This window comes from Lolium rigidum, chromosome 1 (genome assembly GCF_022539505.1).
Source record: "Lolium rigidum isolate FL_2022 chromosome 1, APGP_CSIRO_Lrig_0.1, whole genome shotgun sequence".
Lineage (NCBI taxonomy): Eukaryota > Viridiplantae > Streptophyta > Magnoliopsida > Poales > Poaceae > Lolium > Lolium rigidum.
In genome coordinates, this window is record NC_061508.1 from 308,389,705 (window position 1) to 308,409,068 (window position 19,364).

The window sequence follows — 19,364 nt, forward strand, 5'->3', positions numbered from 1 at the left end:
TGTGATTCTAGGCCATCCCCACAGGTCTTAGCATCTCCCCAAAATCATGGTAGTCACGGCTAGCGGAGGGATCGAACGACATCGCAAAAGTAGCTCGAAGGTCTCCATCTTCAGGTAGGATAAGTGCCGACTAGATCAGAATGGCCGCGAACGTGCTCGGACGAACCAACAAACAACATGGCGAGTGCTTAAGCTTTGCAAACTAAACAGCAGCTAGCCATGCGCCCATGCACCCATTTAGGTAGCACACATGACATCATCACCCAAATTAGACTACTCCCTCATGTATGGTGCTTCGGCTGGCTCGAAACAAATCCCACAAATCCTCCCATATATGCAGAGTCGACAATCCCGTTTATATTTTACTTCAACCGTCCAAATCCTCCTTACTCCTAAAATTTGTTTATTTTACTTTAAGCCCTCCAAATCCTCCTTCCTCCTTTTAATTTAGCTGTGCTGTGCACAATCCCGATTAATTTCGGCCGTACAAAGTACTTGCATGTCACAATGTAGGGGTGGCTCCCGTTGGCCCCAGTCCAAGCAATGGTGCTACAACTTGGCTTATTGATTTCCTTGGCTGCTTGTCCATCAGGCAACTTGCAAGACTATTTATACCGGTAGTACTCGGTTGAAGGGAGCAAGGTGGGACTATCAAGTATCAACCCACGTCCGATGTGGGACTATTCACGTGAGAAAATCGAAGCTTTGTTTTTTTGCGTGCAAGTACTGTCGTGAATATCTGTTAGGCCCAAGAGGGCAAGAGGAAGGCCCGTTGTGCATGGGCTGAGTACAATGCACGAACAAGGTTCTTCTGACGTCGCCTCAACATATCAATCGAACTGAACCGTTTTCGTGACTAAGCGGTGGCATTGCTCGTAAATTCGTGTGAAAAATATGGGTAAATCTAAAACGGACGAAAATTTTGGGGAGAAACCTTACTTCCTTTATTAGTAGGTATAGATTTTACCAATAAGAAATTTGACACCACTAGTGCCACATAGGGTGGAGCTACGTTGGAGCCTAACTGGATCGTGGCCCGCCCAGGATTTTGGCATTCCTTTGTTCCCCTTTCTGGGCCGGCCTACCAAGACTTCCTATTCTGAAGAAAAAAAACTCTTCCACCGCTGCATCTTTGGCCCGGCCAAAATTATCGTTGAAGCTCCGCCACTGGTGCCACACCAACAATAACAAATTGTCATACAATCTTATATTCCATTTTTCATACCTGCTCACAAATATTATGTTATTCTATTTTGTGCATGTGCCCACACTTGTACGCCAACATTGACCAATATACATGGCTTACAACTCATGAACCAGCAATTTTTCAACGACATCAACTCAGAAAACTTTGAGACCGGCGGTAAGTTAATTATGTGTCTTCTAATGTCTGATCAAACCATTCTCAAAGAACCTTAATCTACCATGCTAGCTAAGGCGATGAGGAACTGAATGATTTAATCATGGATTAGATACATATTAGATGATGAGTTAGCTAAGGCAACGAGGAGCTGAGTGAATGTATTGATATTGATTTGGTATTGTAAATATTTATATTTTTGTGTATAAACTTGATCAAGCTTTTAAAAAAGTTGACTTTTCGCTAATTCTTAGGCGCCTTACATTTTGGGACGGAGGGAGTACAAGGGAGAATGAAATGTTGGGCCCTCTCCTAGGCGTGGGCTCTAGGCCGCCGCCCAAGGTCGCCATGGGTCAGAGCCGGCCCTGGCGGCTAGAGATAGATGTCAGCAAGGGAGAGGTCAGATAGGGTTCAAAGTGAGCGGTGGTTTGGGGGAGGAAGACAGACACCGGAAAGACTTGTGGAGATGTCTCTGGAGGAGAAAGGCCAGAGGAAAGAAATATCTGGAGGGATCAGGATTCTAATCGGTGGATAATTAAGCGGTGGAAGGTTGAGAGAATACCGGGAGCCTAACAAGTAGCCAATCTGGAATGACCACATATTATGCACATGTTTGTATCTTGGGATGTCAAACAATGTTGATGTTGGAAGTTTTCATTTACTATGCATATTTATTTTCTAATCGCGAAAAATGGGCTTTCTAATGAAGCGTCCACCAAGAAAAAATTCCTATATTTGCCCTCCCAAATTTTCGAAAAATTATACAACCCTATTAAGTAAAATCTATGATTTTGGCCAATTTGAAAGTAATGATTCTAGGACTTTTTTATTTTGCCATAGAGATTACGGTTCGATTCAGAATCATGATTTTGAGAATGTATAATACAAGTTTGCTATTGGGTTCAGGCTAGAACTCGTGTAGGATCACCGACGCCTTTTGGAGCCAATGACAGGAGACTCAGGGAGCGTACCGGTTGTAGGTGTTCTCACAATTATTGTATCCTACCAAACAATTTCTAGCATGCAACAAATAAATGAGGCAAATACACTAGAGAAAAATATCTTAGATGGTGAAGCAGGGGCACCGAGGATGACGGTTGTCAGAAGGTCTTAGCGCCCTAGAACAACAAATACTAAAGTGATGCACGAGACGGGTGCAAGCTCGAGAAGCTAGAAAGTATGGAAAAAAAAAACTAGACCATTGTTTCACCGAACTTCTCCCAGTCTTTGTACTAAAAAGTTTAAATAACTTAGTTCGAGAGAGTGTTGAGCTTCATTGGTTAGTATGCACCAGACGTACAAAAGATGAGGTTTCTTTCCCATCCGATAAATTGAAACCGTTGTAGCTTGATACTGTGATAGATGTCACTAAGCTCGTGTAGGATCACCAACGCCTTTTGGAGCCAATGACATGAGACTCTCCTGGTAGACATGGTCCGTCCCATGAACATGAACGTGGAACGGCTTCTGCATAGCGCTCACCACCTGGCCCCTCCTTAGGTTGTAGACGCCGACTCGTTTCTGTCCAAAGGTCGTGAGTACGGCGTCACCCTCGTCGCTCACGTGGGCGAGGGATATAGAAAAAAAACGGGCCTCCTTGATTGAAGAAGCTAACGTTGATGGTGTACCTCAACCCCCACGCCTCCTCCTCGTAGCTCTCGAGCACCCACAGCTTGAGCACCCCCTCATCTGCCGCGAACAGCGACGCGCCCAGCGTCCCGTCTACTCCCACGAGCCGGCCGAACATCTTGTCCATGCGTGTGTCGCCGTCCACCGGGCCGCGCATACGGCGGAACTCCTCTGAGACCGTGTCGAACACCACCGTGCCCATGCTGCGGCGCCATAGCATCCAGTGGAGGCAGCCGCGGTGGGTCACCGGTTCGTCGACCAACGACCGGTCGGTGTCCGTCCACAAGTTGGAGGGCCCGAGTCGCCTCGCCGCGTGCTGGCCCGGCGCCGCCACCAGGTACTCGTAAATCTTGTAAGGATGGTCTACGTTGTGGCAGAGGACGCGGTACTCGGCCGTGGGCGCGTGCCGGTAGAAGCCCACGAATTCCACATTACCGAGGTCGGCAGGCAGTCGATCTGTCCAACTCTCGAGTCGCCGGATTGCATACGAAGTGGCTGAAGCTGTTTCCGTTTACACCGAAGCAGATGCATGACAAGAGGAGTAAGCCGTCGCAACACCCGGTGAGGTACGTATGCCGAGAAGCGATGCCACAGTAGAGAGGAGCTGCCGTCGATTCGTCGGTGTAGGGGAACGGCAGCGCCGATATGGCAGCGCCGTTGCTGACGCAGGTGCTGTTGAGGATGAGAGAAATGGGTGCACGCCGGTGGTGATCGTTGATGAAGCTAGGGTCGGAGAGGAGGCTACGCCACAGCTTGCAGACGGCGCGGAACCGGAGGACGGACTTGGCCGGCAGGTGGAGGAGGATCTCCACTAGGACGTCGTCGGGTAGCGCCGGTGCTGTAGCAGTGTCGTCCGTGGACTCCATTGACCGGCTGCTGCTTGTGCCGTCGCCGTTCTGATCCATGGTACGCGAGGTACCGTAGTTGTTACGGGTGTTCAAGGTGCGAGTGGTGTTCCATAGACCAGCGCGCCGAGTAGTCCTCGACGACGAAGCCACACGCACGTATCCGATATTCCGTCGCGAGTTGAACGTGTATGGTGTATAGCTAGCAAACCAGAGCTAAACATGCTAGCACCTAGCACCAAACGCGCACGCACACAAGAAGCGATGGATTGCCACAGATCGAGCCTGTCTTTGTAATTACTTATATAGTTATATATGTATATACCCGGGAAGCGAAACAGCCAATACGACACGGTATTGAACTCTAGTACTAATCGGTTCGATACACGGAACCTATTAGTACGTACGTGAACACTGTTTTTTTTTAGGGTGACCTGAACGCTGTTTTTTTTTTACGTGATGTGAACACTGTTAGTACACTCTGCGCCTAAACTGAGTTTCACAAGAAAGGAGTCACGGACAGACATCGCGGAAAAGGCCCAAAGAAGCACCGAGGGCATCTCCAGCGACGCGACGTATTTCGGACGTCTGAAATGTCCGTTTACGTCGCGCGGCGGACGCGAGACAGACCGTTTTTGTCCGCGCGTCCGTTTGCATCTTGGGGAGGCTCCAGCGGCGCGACGCATGAAATATGAAGTTTCGAAACAACAAAATAATATTCAACAAAGTCATAGTTATTACATTTAAATTTTAAAAAGTCTGCATGCAAATAAGATAGTACTCCTCTAGGCATGATCTGCATGGCCAGCCAATGTCTATTGATGCTCAATCAGATCCGTTTGCAGCTGTTTGGAGACGTTCTCGTCAGTGACTTCTACATTCCTATGTAGATAGTCCTGCCAAGATGAAGCTCCAGGAAGTGGCGCAACCAGCTCACCTTGGAATTCCCAGTGGTTCTCATTGCGGCCATCAGGACGCTCGTTCTCAACGATCATGTTGTGTATGATCACGCAGCATGTCATCACCTCATGCATGGTCTTCAGCGACCATGTTCTTGTCGGGTGACGGACAATTGCCCACCGAGCTTGGAGCACACCAAATCTACGCTCCACATCTTTCCTGCAAGCCTCTTGCATCTTCGCAAACCTTCTCGTCTTCTCGGAGTTTGGAGTACGGACAGTCTTCACCAATGTGGCCCGGTCGGGGTAGATGCCATCGACAAGATAATATGGCTTGTCATATGCATTTCCATTGATCTCATAGCTCACCCGGGAGCTTTGCCTTGCATGAGCTTTCGAAAACCGGTGATCGGTGCAACACATTGATATCATTGTTGGAACCGGCCATGCCAAAGAATGAATGCCAAATCCATAAATCTTGAGATATGACAGCTTCAAGAATGACAGTTTTTCCCTCCTCATGCCCACTGTACGCACCCTGCCATCCAAATGGACAGTTTTTCCACTGCCAGTGCATGCAATCTATGCTGCAAATCATTCCTGGGAAGCCTCTAGACTCGTTGATAGAAAGGAGGCGCCTTGTATCCTCAACAGTTGGCTCCCTACAGTAATACTCTCCGAACACGGCAATGACGGCTCGGCAAAACCTGTACATGGCCTCAAGACAGGTGCTCTCACCCATTCGAAGATACTCATCGAATATATCCGTAGCCATTCCATATGAGAGCATGCGAATAGCCGCGGAGCATTTTTGGTACGAGGTGAAGCCTAACGCACTCTGTTGCATCGCGCTCGCATTGAAAGTACGGGTCGTAGTTTCCGACGCCCGTAGAATGACCAAGAACAGTCCCTTGACATCCTGTGATCGGCGCCGGAACATTTTTTCCGGAAAGATCGGATTGGTGAGGTGGAAGTAGTCCTTGTGGAGGCGGGCCTGCCCTTCCACTCGTTGCGCGGCAGGTTTTTGGAGCGCCCCTTCACTGAGCCCCGGTGTTGCGGCCCCGGGTTAGAGGTGAACTCGTGGATCATGGAGGCCGCAGTAGGTTGCCAATGTCCGCGTGGACTCATCGGACTCCTCGTCGGAAGAGGAGTCGACAACCTCCGCGCGGAACTTGTCCAACATCTGCCACATGTCCATCTGCGTGGGTACAAACTGCGGATCAATGGCCGCGCACAATAGCGCCGAAAACACGAGTAGAAACCTACCGGCGCAATTGACCGAACAGGTCATGGGCGGCGCGGAAGGGCGGCGCAACCGGGAGCGTTTCGGCCGAAAACAGCCGGCACGTACGCGGCGGAGCACGCTCCCGCTCTCCCGCGCGGCAAGAACGGGAGCGCACGCCGACTACTGCGGCGCTACGGCCGTACGGCGGCGCTAGGGGTGGGGGTGGTGCCGTAGCACTAGGGCAGGAAAGAAGGGGAACAAGAAGCAAATCGAAGCGGTCGATTTCGCTGTCCCTGACATGCGGGACCGGGTAAGAAATGGAGGACGCTCGGCGCGAACGCCGGCGTCCGCGGAGACGCAAACCTGGCGCATATTTGGGCCAGGTTTGCGTCTCCGCGACGGCGCCTGGTCACTTTGCGTCGCCCGGCCGGAACAGGCCCCGGACGCATTTCCGGTCACGGCGAACGAAAACGGATGCTCATCGACCATTTGCGTCGCGCGTCTGGAGATGCCCCAACGGGGACAGACTTCGGCGAAAAAGGACCAAGTAAAATTGTAAAAAGCTTACCTAGCTGCTTTTTTTTTGTAATGTATACTAGGCCTATATCTGTGTGGGCCCCTAGTTTTCTGCCCCACTAGTCCACCCTCCCCCCTCCCCCGTCTATATATTACGTGTACATGTATTGTACACATTACATATATTGTGTACCCATATATATAAGATAGCCACGTCCTATATTAGGGTGTTGAGCAGTTGTCCAAACTTTTTTATTTTACATGGTATCAGATTAGGTTGATCTGTCATGTTTTCCGCCGCCGCCACAACGTCGTGCCACCCCACCGCTGTGTCTCGTCCTGTTGCAGGAGCGCTGTTCTTGGTGTCCCACCCGCTCTCTTGGACGCACGCAAGGACGCCTCCCATGGTCGCACCTACGGCCCAGCTGTTGCCCGTCCGCGACTCCTTTGACGTTTGCCGCTCCTGCATCCCCTGGAGCCTCGTTGGTACCCTATGGGATGCCATCTGCCTCCCCAGACTCGATCACGCCGCCTCCATATGGTGGCCCCGCACCCACGATCAACAAAAACATTAATGTTCTTCTAAATATTGCCCAACTATATAGGGTTTTAGGACTGCAAACGGGTAAGTCTAAAGAAAATTTTAGCTTGTGTTGTGTTGTGATGCAGCAAAAGGTCTATGCTAATTAACTGTGTTTTTGCTATACGTTCTACTTTTGAGATTCTAAAAAATATACCATGTTCAAGCCTCTAAAATGCAGTTGAAATGTCAATCCGAATACTGCATTTTGCTTACTGTAGAGGAGTATGTTGACATAATGAAAGCAGTTGGTATCATTGACCATGTGAAGGTAATCTGAACTGCACTTCAAGATGCAACAAGATGACTTCTAGAATGTCTTCGCTGGTGGTGTTTGGAGGAGAATTGAAGGTGCCGGTGCTAGAGAGGAGAAGTGTTGGTGGATGTGGAGGAGAAATTCCCGAGACAGAGGTATATATAGGGAGGACGAGTGCTGAAACGGCGGGAAAGAAACGACGGGAAAGAAGAGAGAAATGGCGGGGCAGAAGAGGGAAATGGACCTTTGCCATGTGCTTTTTAGAATTGCACACGGCAAATCTTTGCCGTATTCTTTTTGAAATGACACACGGTAAAGACATCTTTGCCGTGCTCCTTGCTCTTTTGCACACGGCTAAGGTTTGCGCCAAAATGCTGCCGACATGCTGCTTCACGTGGGAAAAGTTGGCGGGATGGGAGGGGCGTGCGTGAGACAAGGGCCTTTGTCGTGTGTCTATTAGGGGCACACGGCAAATCCATGCCGTTATGATGACGCCGTCTTGAGCGCTCGCCTGGGACACGTGGCGCCGCCTTTGCCGTGGCCTAGACCTTCGCTGTGTATCTTACTCGAGGTTCGCCGTGTTCTACTCTTTGCCGTGTTTTTTTTTGGACTTTTGCCGTGCTGGTTTTTTGCCGTGTTCTTTTCCCAGAGTTTGCCGTGTTTTTAATCTTTGCCGTGGAACCTGGCAAAGCTTGTAATTGCCGTGTTCCGAGATGTATGGCACACGGCAAAGGTTGGACAACACGGCAATTGCCGTTTTTCTGGTAGTGTCTGTGTGTTCAGAACTATTGTTCAATTTGTTGTGAGTATGTTACTATTGATCTGCTTTTGTGTACATCCGCTCGGCGCTTGGCAACCTCACCCAGCTTGAGTATCTTGACCTCGGTTACAATGGCCTCTCCGGGGCCGTTCCTCCAGAATTGCATGCGCTGCGCAAGCGCAAGTACATAAGCCTCAACTCCAACGACCTGAGTGGCACCATACCTCAAGGCCTCTTTAACAACACACCTGATTTGAGTGTCACATGGCTTGGCCGGAACAGATTTGCCGGAGGCATACCCGAAGGCCGAAGCGATCGGCTCTCCGACGAAGCTTGAAATCCTAGTCCTTGAGCTCAACCTTCTTACGGCACTCGTCCCCGCTGCCATCTTCAACATGTCCCCGATCCGAATCTTCGGTTTGGTGAACAACAATCTTTTCAGTACCCTCCCGAGCAACAAGAGCTTTAACCTCCCTATGCTGCAAAAATTAAGTCTTTCTCGGAATCATTTCACTGGCAGCATCCCGCCGGCACCGGCCAGATGCAAAAACCTTGAGGCTCTTTCCTTGTCCATAAATAACTTCACTGGTCCTGTACCAGGCATGGTTGGCGACAATGCCTCGGCTTTCTACCATCATACTTGCGGAAAACAACCTCGTCGGTAAGATCCCGGTTCAGCTAAGCAACCTCACCGACCTTGTCATGCTTGATCTTAGTGCCAACCAGCTGCAAGGAGAGATTCCACCCGAAATAGGCTATTTGAGAGACCTCAATTACTTCAGCTTTTCTATGAACCTCCTAACAAGTACCATTCCTGAATCCATCGGCAATATATCAACCATCGAGCACTCTCGATCTGACACTCAATGCCTTCACTGGATCAGTCCCAAGTTCCCAACCACGTTTGGGAATATCCGTAGTCTTACGGACCTCTATGTTAATGGAAACAATCTTAGCGGCAAGCTAAACTTTCTCCATGTACTCGCCAATTACAAGAACCTCACAACACTTGGAATTTCAATGAATTCGTTTACAGGAAGCATACCTGGATATCTCGGAAACCTTAGTTCACAGCTCCAGTACTTCATAGCAAGTTCTAACAGCCTAATGGGGTGCATTCCAGATACAATTGCAAATTTTAGCAACCTTAGGACAATTGATCTCGATGGAAACCAACTGAGCGGGGCAATTCCTGTATCCATAAGCACACTGGAAAATCTCCAAGAACTCAACCTTTTCAACAACACCATGACCAGTGCCATCCCAAAAGAAATTTCCAGATTAAAACGCCTAGTAACATTGCATCTTGATAAAAACAAGTTGCCTGGCTCAATACCAAGCAGTGTGGGCAAGATAAGCGAGCTGCAGTACATGACATCTTCTCTTAACTCGCTATCCTCAAACATACCCTTGAGCTTGTGGCGCCTTTCAAAGCTCATCACACTTGATCTGTCATACAACATGCTGAGCGGTCCACTGACTATGGATGTTAGCCAAGTAAAACAAATTTCTCAAATGGATCTTTCAAGCAATCTCATGATCGGTGGCTTACCGGATTCCTTGGGAAGGCTCCGGATGCTCGACCTATGTGAACTCGTCAAACAATTCATTCCATGAACAAATCCCAAGCTCATTTGGAGAGCTAGTCAGCATAGAGACCATGGACCTATCATACTATTCGCTTCGAGGTTCCATACCAAGGTCACTGGCCAATTTGACCTTTCCTCACTAGCTTGAATCTCTCCTTCAACAATCTAGATGGTCAGATACCGGATAGTTGAGTTTTCTCAAACATCACACTCCAGTCTTTGAGAGGAAACACTGCTCTTTATGGCCTCCCACGAGTAGGCATTCACCCTGCCAGAGCAATCATAGATCACGAAAATCATTGATGAAAATTATGGCTTCCTTTACGGTACCTTTTACCACACATGAGGTGAGGAGAGATATGATTTAAGTAACGGTCATGATTAACATAATTAGATTAGGACCAATAGCCCAACAAGACGTAGATAAGGAAATTTATTATTATTAGCAGTACTGAAAACGGCCCAACAATCGGCCCAGGCGACGCCACACCATCCCGTCATCCTAGAGCGCGACCATGGGATTTGCGATTTTAGCTACCTGCTTGGGCATACTAATCAGAAAAAAGATCAAGAAGCACAAAAATATTTCACTTCCCTCGAAGTCCAACATAATCAACTATCGGTTAATATCATTCCATGAGCCTGTTCGTGCGACAGCGAACTTCAGTGAGAGCAATCTGATTGGATCTGGGAACTTTGGCAAAGTCTTCAAGGGTCTGGGTTATTCAATGAAAAAATTATCACCTGAAAAATTAGGTATTTCAGTTGTTAGTTGTGGAGTACTAGTTTATTTTGGTCGCAGTACTCTGACTGAACTGAGAAGAAAATCATCATATCGAGTGAAATACCGCTCAATCCATTTAAATTCGTTTTGAATTTGGAATTGTTGGTTTGTTCAACATAAACCATATGTGTTTCCCCTCCACTATAACTTTTTTAGAGAAATAGGGGCATACCCCCGGCTCCAATATATTGAAACCAGATAACCAATTTACAATATTCAGAAGTTTTATCATAACAGCACCTAAACCTCTCTCTGGGCAAGCCAGCCAGCAGAATTCAAAGTATCTTACAAACCATATCAATGCACCAGAGAGAAAACATCTAACACCAAAACAGCATCAGAGAAAGAAAGCACAGCAGATTGAGCCCTCAGCACCCTTTTTTCAAGCTACTGACGATCCATGACTTGGAAACATGCTCCATCACCCACCAGGATCAAATCATTCGCCTCCAGGGTCCTTGCCAAATCCTCTGCAGTAATCATCATTGGCCCAAAACCTCTCGAGTTGTTCATGTTGCAAACTTCCAGTGTCGCTCTTGCCTTTTTCTGTGGGATCACCCGGGATCCGGCCACAATATCGGTGGTGGCAGCCTGGCCACTTCCTCCACCTTGTTCAACGAGACATCAGCCCTTCTTTTTCTTCTTCTTTGAGCAGAATTTTCCACTCGAGCACAGTACTGCGGACCAAGCGTCTCCACAAACCCCGCATACCAAACCATTGAGCTCTATTGAAAACATGATCATTTACGGTAATCCGAGATAGTTCTCAAGACAACGACAAAAATCATATTATATTTCTTATATTTTTTCCTATCATTCCATAAAGCAGCAACATCATGCATATTTGAGATTTGAAAGTCAACACCCAAAGCATTAACAATTTCTTTCCAAATGCTAGCAGCAACCACACAATCAAAAAACAGATGTTGACAAGATTCTATTTCATTACAAAAAACACAGGTTAAATCATCAACACTCTGTCTCTTGACCAGATTATCTCTAGTAAGGAGCCTGTTGTGGGAAAGCAACCAGAGGAAAAAGTGAATTTTTGGGGGTACTTTGATTTTCCAAACACAGTGGATATCAACAGTTTGAATTCCCCAAAGTTAACAACAGCATAAAGAGATTTCACACTATAAACCCCACTTGCTCCCCACTTCCAAATCAAACAATCTGGAGAATCATCAAAATGGATAGTTTGTGCAATTTGCTGAATTTCCAACCATTGCAACATCAAATTATGGTCAAAGCATCTCCTAAAAGTCATTTTCAAGGACACACCATCCCATAGATCAACAATAGTTTTATTTTGCTCATTCAAAAGGAAATATATTTCCCAGTATTGAATAGCCAAAGAGCAAGAACCAAACCAATGATCCTCCCAGAACTTAATATTCCTACCATTCCCAACTTTCCATTTATATCCCATCTTAGCAGCTTTAGCAGCCCAAAGCACCCCTTTCCAAAAGGGGAGGCTCCATTAGCGGAACAAGAGAAAATGTTAGGATTACACACATTATATTTATTATCTATTATCTGTTTCCGGACTTTGTTATCATCCAAGCGATACCTTTTGATCCAGGAAGCCAAAAGGCACATATTCATTTCGATAAATCGGGGATGCCCAAACCTCCATAGTCTTTTTCCTGGTGACCAAACCCCAATTAGCTAAATGATACTTATGATGCCCCTCATAATTATCCCACAGACAATGTGCCATCTGAGAGTTAATAAGAGAAATAGCCCATTTTGGGAATTTGATCACACTAAGAAGATAAATGGGAATACTGGCCAAAACACTCCTAACCAGCTCTAGTTTGGCAGCATGATTGAGGAGTTTCCCTCTCCAGCCAGCAGCCCTTTTGAGGATTTTATCAACAACAGGTTGAATGTCCTCTTTTTTAAGTTTGCAGTGATGCAGAGGAACCCCCAAATATTGCAGAGGAAACTCTCCCAGCTTGCAACTTAAAGATTGTGCAAAAAGCTGTGCATCACTTTCTAAAACATTAATGGGGACTAGATCACACTTATGAAAATTAATCCTCATACCAGACATATGTTCAAAACAGGCCAAAATCCACTTCAAGTTAATGGCAGAAGCTAATCTATTTTCAAGGAAAAGCAAAGTATCATCAGCATACTGCATACTAATGATCCCTCCCCTTCCCAGGTTTTGCATAAGTCCAGCTATCTGCCCTCCGAGCATGACTTTGTATAGAATCTTAGTGAAAACATCAGCCATAAAATTGAAAAGAATGGGGGAAATAGGACCCCCCTGTCTGACACCTCTGCTAGTAAGGAAAAAATGACTATTACAATCATTGATCCTAACACCAACAGAACCATTATGTAAGAGCCCTTCAATAATAGACATCCACTTGGGGCTAAAACCCCTCATTTTCATTACTCTTAAAAGGAAGTCTCTATCCACTCTATCATATGCTTTTTCATAATCTAACTTAAAAACAAAGCCACTATCCCCTCTGTGAACAACGATCATGAATTACCTCATGGGCGGATACCACACTCTCAAGAATGTATCTCCCTTTGATAAAAGCAGTTTGATTAGGAGAAATAAGCTTCTCACTAACCACACCCAACCTATTTGTGGCACATTTAGAAAAAATCTTAAAACTACAATTAGTCAAGGCAATAGGTCTGAATTTCTGTATAATTACAGCATCAGTCTCTTTTGGAATCAGAGTCAACAAAGAAAAATTAAGCCTAAATAAATAAAGTTTCCCCTCATTCCAATCTTTGACCATAGCCATGAAATCAGCTCTAATGAGCTCCCAAAAATGTTGATAAAAGAGAAAAGAAAAACCATCAGGTCCAGGAGCACCTTCAGCATAAGAGCCAAAGATAGCCTCCTTTACCTCTTTTTCAGAAAAAGGAGCATCAAGCATCTCATTATGACTTTGTGACACCAAATCCTCTGGGTCCCAAAAATCATATACTAGATCAATATCAAGACAAGGTTCTTTGCAGAAAAGGGATTTATAGTAGTTGACAGCAATATCCAACATACCTTTGTTGTCTTCCACCATCCCCACATCACCTTGTAGCTGGCAGATCTGTTTTTTTCTTCTCCTTTGGTTAGCTACAGAATGGAAGTAGGCAGTATTACGATCCCCTTCCAAAATATATCTTTCTCTAGACCTTTGCCTAGCCTTAATTTCTTCATTACCCCAAATTCTAGTGAGTTCAACAGAAATATCTTTCATTCTTTTTTTAGAAACAGGGGATAAACTTTGTGTTTTAGCAAGAATATCAAGCAAATCATATTCAAGCAACCAAACTTTGTTTATTTTTCCTTTGAGCAGATTCAATATTAGCAGCCCAACCTTTTAAACCTTTTCTAGTATTCCTAATCTTGAATTGCCATCTCGTCAATGGAATTTTGGAATTGACATGGGGATTGCCAGAACTTGGCAACCACCTGATCAAAACCCTCAACATTAAGCCACCATTTCTCAAAACGAAATTGTTTAGTACAAGGAATTTTCAGAGCCCCAGTGTCCACAATAAGGGGAGTATGGTCACTTCCCACCCTAGCTTTAGAGGCTAGACTACTAGCAGGAAAAAGGGAATCCCAACAGGTAGTCACAAAAACTCTGTCCAGTAAAGCCATAATCAACTTATCTTGATTATTAGCCCAAGAGAATTGCCTACTAGGATTTCTAAGCTCCATCAAATTAAATTTATTGATCCAGTCATTAAAAAGGTTAGCCCAATGCTGGTTGATGTTTCCAGTGTTTTTCTCACACTTTTCTCTAATGAGATTGAAATCACCACCAACAAGGGTAGGACCATTCCAACAAGCCATGATGTTATGCAATTCATTGATAAAATCTAGTTTATGTTCCTCATATGCAGAACCATACACACCAATAACTCTCCAAATGACATTATCCTTTTTTGCTTTAATGTGCACAGAGACACAATAAGAAAGGATATCCCACTTAATGACATCAAACATATCAATGCTAACCCCCACAAGAATCCCTCCAGCAGTTTTCACAGCAGGTAACCAATTCCAAGAAAACTTTTCTCTTGGATCTAATTCCTTAAGCTGCAAACTAGAGAAATCTTCTTTTTTAGATTCAGAAAAACATATAATATCAGGACATGTCTCTCTAATGAGGTCATGTACTCTAGTAAGCTTGTCGGTCTGTTAAGACCTCTAGGGTTCCATATTAAAGCTACTACCATTTTAAAAATCAGTTTTCTTCTACCCTTTTTCCTACTATGGACTAATGTCCAAGGTTCATCATCATCAGGTACATCACTAATGCAATCCTCATGATCAGAAACACCTTTTCTTTCCTCTTCAAAACCTACCCTCAGTTCTTCCAAAGAAAGACTAATGTCACTAGGAAGAAAACTATCAGGGTTGGAATTATGAAAATCAACAAGCCTTTTAGTTTCAGCTTCTTTAATTTCATCAATCACAGAATTAACATTAGAATTTCTATGTCCCAGGATAATGCCAGCATTCTTTGCATTATCATATAAAGTAGGATTATCAAGGGCAGCAAAAGAATTTGAAAAGCCATGAATTTTGTTACCTTTAGGTATTTCTAGGTTTTTGGCCTTCTTAATATCTTGAGCTTTCTCAATAGCTGTCTTACCATCCCTTGTAATCCTGGAACTCATTCTTGTAGCTTGCACAGGCCCCCACTTCTTCTTTTCCTTCCAAGCCATAGGAGGAATCACATGAACAGGATTGTTGGGCACCAACTTATCAGCATTCTGACCACCATCATCAGCCTCATCATCACTCTCCTCATCAAAGTGTTGAAGAAGGTTCTTCCCAATATTTTCCTCAGCTCCCCTCAGGACCAAAGCATTATTGACTTGAACACATGGTTCTTTGCCAAACACTTTGTCTTGAACAGATGATTCCAACTTTTGATGAATAGCAGGTTGAACATCACTTCTACCACCGGTGAGGGATGGAAGGTTCTGTTTCCATCTTACTATTAGTTCCACTATTTTTACCCTTTTCCAGGCTCTTGAAGTCATCCCCAATCTCATTATCATCATCAACTGCATCACCTACATTACCCTGTCCAGTATCTTCATCATCATCATCTACATCAATAGCTTCACCTTCACTTTCTACAATGAAATTGATCAGGAAAAAACACTGCTCCATCTCAAATAGCTTGTTTGCTGGGATCTTGGCTTTGTCTCTCACGGCTACTTTAACCCTGACCTCTTTGTAGAAGCTTCTGAAGATGCCCTGCCAGTCAATGTTCACAAGCACACCCAGGGAGGTGGAGATTTGACAGATAGTTTTCCAAGTCAACCACTTGGCAGGAATACCAAAGATTTTCACCCAGATTTCCTGGAATTCTTCAAATGGTTCAGCTTCCCCTTCCTGAGTTCACAAAGTAGATTACCACTCCATCTTTTTTTAGGTTAATGGAGGGGTACTCCACTAAGTCCTTAATCCTTTTGCTAGGAGGAAACCTAACTAAGAACTTCTTGGGACCAATCTGTCTAATCTGCCAAAACCAGTTTGCTTTCCACATATCATTGAAGCATTTCTCAAGTTCCTCAGCTGAAATTTCTCCTTCTTTAACCACCACCACTCCTACATTATCCATGTTCAACCACTGCACAGCTTCTGGACCTTCCACTTCCACATGAAAGAAACCCAAACCAGGATTTGCACTCCCAGTATTGAGCAGTTGGAAGAAGAGAGTACCACATGAGGCAGTTGTCCATATGGTGTCCAGTCTTGCTGCATATAAAGCACCTCTTGATCCTAGTGCATAGGCCAACATAGTGTCCCAATTCTCCACAGTTGTAGCAAGTTACAGTCTTGAACTTGGGATCCAGGATAGGCCCAGGACCACCAGAGACAGATAACTGAAGATTAGCACCACCCCTATCACCACTTTGTTTTGATCCATCTGAAGCAGCATTCTTCTGATTCTTCTTCTTGTTCTTCCCAACACCAGATCCTTGCGGTTGCTGTGAAGGAACCATGCTAGCACTGCTACCTTGACTGTTGGATTGTGGAAGACTAGGAGGGATCCCTTGAGGAATCATCATCGCCGGATTGAAACCAGTAGGCGGAATCTGCTGATTGCCGAAGAACTGCGACCACTGGCTCATTGGCATATTCCACATATTTGGCTGCATCATCGGAAACATACCTTGACCAGCTCCCAACTGCTGCATCATCGGCGGGGGAACTCCGACTTGACCCCAACAGGCTCATTGGTAGCTCCAAGCGATGTAGCCGCAGATGTTGTCGCCGCTGGGGGTGCACGCCCACCACCCGAACCACGACCAGCCCCCACACCACCAAATCTGCCCGCGCCACGACCACCTCCCGCCATTTTGACCACCTCCACGAACGATTACTTCCCCTCTCCCACACCCCACAGATCTGAGAACTTGATCACTTTTGGCTTGGGTAGAAATCCACTTCTAGCAGGAAAACAATCAGCCGGAGTAAACGATCTGTTTTGGACCAACTCCTTCCTGACCCAGACCAGGGTCGGAGAGCTAGGCGAAAACCTAGATCAGACCAGGAGTTTTTTCCTCGACACTGGCTGCGCAGCCACAGTTATATCCACTTCTGAAGACGCATTTTCAAAACCCGCCATCCCTGAAGCTCCACGAACGGCTCGATTTCGCTCTGGAGGGTCCAATCGACGGCCACCAATTGCCGCCACCAGAGAGCAGCTGCGCAACGGGGCCCGCCCCTGAGGACAATCTCCAGCTTTCCCCAACCTCTCCGGCGAGCAGTACCTCGTCGGAGATGGGTTTCCTCGCCTGATTTTCTCCCTCCGCCGCTGAGCATCAGCAGACACTCGAGGACCCTCAGAAATTCCAGGCCGCATACCTTCACCACCAAATAGCAACGGTGACGCCCTCAGCGGCGAGATCCGAGGCGTGGTCGTCACGGCGTCCAATTCTCTAGATCCTCCAGCCCTTGCTCCGCCATTTGACGCCGCGGGTCGTCGGGATCCTTCATTTTGATCATCGCCAGCGCCGCAGCTACCTGCTCCTCGAGCCCCTGCCCTGAGATTTGCGGTCTCCACCCCTTTACCATCTGCTCGACAGCCCACTCCGAGGCGAGGCTGATCTGAAGGATCAGGAGCTTTCGCCGCAGTAGAGCCATCCTTCGCTCCTCCGCCATCACCGCTTCCTTCTCCTTCCGCCTTATCTCTTCTCCCATCCGCATCTCCTCGGCGAACGACGGAAAACCCGCCGTCCACTTCGGAATGGACATGCTCCTCCGCCGCGCGTACCGGAGAATACCAGCCACGGCAAGCACTCAGGGAGAGGGAGGAGGCGGCGGAGATGGTGGTGGTGGTGGTGGGAAAGCGAGATCGCCGGGGAATCGCCAGATTGCCTGAGGAGTCTATTTTCACTGACCTCTGTTGTGTCCACTTGCCCTCTGCGCTTTCTTGTTTGCCGCCTGTGGAGGTTTGGCCCCTCCACTATAACTCCATGCCCCAATTTATTTGTCAGAGATTTTCGATTTCTTCTCCCCTAAATATTATACTTATAGAAAATGTTTAGACACAATCAAGTTTAAAATTTAAATTTTGTTCGAGAATCTTCGATCTCCAGTATTTGACTAGTTATCATCGGTGACCACGGTTACTGGAAATCTTTGGTACCAATAGGCGGATTCAGCATCCCTGCAGGGCATTTGCACGAGCTTGCTGGATGGGTACTACCTTATATCAATGCATTTTCATGGTCATTTGAAAAAAGAATTAGCATCTTAAGCCTTTAAAAAAATGTAGTTTGCCCAGGCTTCCAATTATTCTTGGGTCCGCCACTGCCCATACCCAAATCATTGAAATCATCCGATAAATTTCTGTGATTTCAGTGGTGGCCGAAATCTGATAGAAACTATATTTCACAATAATTTGATATTCAGTCTTATAGGTATCTTGAAAAAGAAAACCATTTTCCAGTAGAGGCAACTTATTACACTACACCGTTGTAACGCATCTAGTACTTTCTTGTTTGGCTCTTGTAGGTATTATTCATCCACCGGTATAGTGGAAACATGCCACTCAATACGGCTCTCACAATCTCCTCCAGCTACGTACTCAGCACCATCACATGATCTACGCACAACACCTGGCCGTCGGCCTCCCCGACCCTTCAACCAACCTACTCTACCCCAGCATGCTCCTCTTCGCGATAGGCATTGCCGGCAACTTCTACCACCAGTACCTCCTGTCGCAACCCAGAAAAGGAGGCGACGATGATAAGGGGTACAAGATCCCCAAGGGTGGCCTCTTCGAGCTTGTCACCTGCCCTCACTACCTCTTCGAGATCACTGGCTTCTTCGGATTCGCGATGATCTCACAGATGGTCTACACGGCTCGCCATGGCCTCTGGCACCGCAGGCTACCTCATCGGCCGAAGTTTCGCCACCAGGAGATGGTACGAACCCAAGTTCGAGGAGTTCCCGGCGAGTATCAAGGCTCTGGTGCCCTATATCTTGTAGTGAATTAGAATAGTAATTGTAGGTTCATCCATTCATAAGTAGTCTGAGATTTGCCAAAGAGATGAATTAGTTGCTTGGTGTAAGAATTGTGATCGGATGATGGAACTAATGGTATCGTCGCTGATGTTTTGATGTTCTAATTGTGTCACCTGACCAAAACTGCGGTTACCTGAAAACGTTCTGAAATCGATTAATCCCCTTAAAAAATCGGCAATGTCAGGGTCTTGCGATGAATAAACTGGTTTCAGAGATTACAACATGTATAGAACATTGAAATGCATTGATTTGCGTATAGAGATGGGTGTAGGCGTGTGGCATCATAGCTGGGAGAAAAGACCAAGTATTGTACTCCAACAATAGAGATTATACTAGTAGTATAAAAGAAACGCCTATTAGCTAGCTGGACTTTTACTTCCAACCGGGAGTTAAG

At 46.2% G+C, this 19,364-nt stretch overlaps 1 pseudogene; it reads left to right on the forward strand.

Annotated features, from left to right (window-relative positions):
* Positions 1-18,472: 18,472 nt before the first annotated feature.
* Positions 18,473-18,934, forward strand: LOC124684105 (annotated as a pseudogene).
* Positions 18,935-19,364: the final 430 nt, after the last annotated feature.